The 1,857-nt window shown below is 33.9% G+C and overlaps 1 non-coding gene across 1 annotated transcript; it reads left to right on the top strand.

Annotated features, from left to right (window-relative positions):
* Positions 1–214: 214 nt before the first annotated feature.
* On the top strand, positions 215–321 carry LOC124889853. The gene has a single exon (XR_007048767.1). It is a non-coding gene; the product is annotated as a small nucleolar RNA R71 (small nucleolar RNA).
* Positions 322–1,857: the final 1,536 nt, after the last annotated feature.

Genomic DNA, 1,857 nt, shown 5'->3' with positions numbered 1-1,857 from the left:
GAACGGATCTACTTCTAATACACCTGCAACCTTATTAGGAGAACTCCTCGAGTCAAAACTCCATTCAAGATTACCTTATAAAATCCAATTCAATAGTGTATATAATTCTTCATACGTTTTCTCAAGAGCTTGCCCCCCAGCTACTAAATCCAAGAGAATTTTTGTATTTATCTCCAAACCCTTTATTAAATTATGAACAAGAACATCATTAGACTGATGATGGTGAGGGAAATTTCTTAGCATCCCCTTAAATCTCTCCCAAGCTTGGTAGAGATTTTCTCCTTCTTTTTTCCTGAAACTCAAAATCTCACTTCTCAAACGTGAAGTCTTCCCTAATGGAAAGAATTAAATAAGGAACTTTTGAGCTAGATCTTTCTCAGAAGTAATGGAGAGTGGTGGTTCAATATGTAACCACCTCTTCTCTTTCCTTATTAAAGAAGAGGGGAAGAGAGTTGTCTTACTTAGGCAATATTCACTCTTGTATGAATGTAAGTATCACTGATTTCTTGGAAGGTATGTATGTTCTGCTGTGGGTCTTTATATGAAAATCCAGCAAGTTGCCTGGCCGAATTCAACAACTGCACCATATTTTTCTTTAATTCAAATCAACCAAATGGATATGGCTTGCGAATGCTATTAGCAGTATGGTTAGTGAGTGGGATTTCAACCTCACGAATAGGTTTGGCAGCTACTTGGGTGGGAGAAACTAGAATTACTGGTGTTGGAACACGTCCGACATTTGGATCAACTGGATCAATAAGATTAAGATCTCTTTGTTCCACTGTTTGAACCTGCTAAATTGGATAATAAGATCTTCGCCTCTATTGAAATATCAGTTCTAGTTTAAAATGAGGCTCTACAAAATCTTCATCTCTTGCCACTCCTATATTCAGCTTATCCTGCAAAAGTCAGCTACTAGTATCAAGTCATTAACACATAAACTAATCATCAAAAACCAAAAAATTATAAAATTAGTAGTTATAATAATCCTCAACAATGGTGCCAAAAACTTGTTGCGTTCTAATACAGACACAAGTACACATGATCATGCAAGTAATATAGATATCATACGTACGAGGAATATGCAACTAGCAGTTCAACAAACTTTAGTTTTTGACAAGAATATATGAAGAGTTAAAAGGTATCAAGATGACTGTGAAGATTCAAGGTAAAAAATAAATAATTAAGAAATAAAAATATATGACTATAGCAACGTAAGCAAGGGTTGTAAATAATATTGATGAGAATTCTAGGGTTGAGTCACCTTTTAACAATCTTACAAATCTCTATACCTATTGTAGTTTAGATGATTATCAGGTTGTTAACTCCTAGTGTTTATAGCTTGATCACAGCCTCCCGACCTCGAATCTTCTACCTAAATAGGACATCACAACTACATCATTGAGTGGGGATGCATAATCTGACTAGATGCCTAAAACTATCTTCCTATAAGTGAACAAAACAAGGCTTCTATGTACATCCCTATCCTAAATGCTAATTCACATCCCTTATTTCATAAATGGATAAGAATCGTGCTACTTAATCTCTTTATTCTATTCTATGATCCTGCTTCTAGATTTGGATAGAAATATAGGTTTATTATAATGGTTTCCACTCATCAAAATGGAAGGAACAAAAGATTAAGAATAAACATTTGATAATTCAATAATAAACTACGATAAAGAATATAAAATTGCAATCATGTTGTTGGCCTCAACCCTAGAATAAGGGTGTTTAGCCACTTAGGTTTGAATTCAACATAAACAATAAGTAATTAAACATACCCAAAGTAATATTTGAATAATGAAGTTCAAAGAACCCTAAGAAAAGTAGTAACAGTGTTTTTTCCTTTGTAGT

The sequence above is a fragment of the Capsicum annuum genome, chromosome 12, assembly GCF_002878395.1.
Source record: "Capsicum annuum cultivar UCD-10X-F1 chromosome 12, UCD10Xv1.1, whole genome shotgun sequence".
In the NCBI taxonomy this organism is placed as follows: Eukaryota; Viridiplantae; Streptophyta; class Magnoliopsida; order Solanales; family Solanaceae; genus Capsicum; species Capsicum annuum.
Note: the sequence above shows the minus strand (reverse complement) of the source record. Positions and strands in the feature narration are given on the sequence as shown.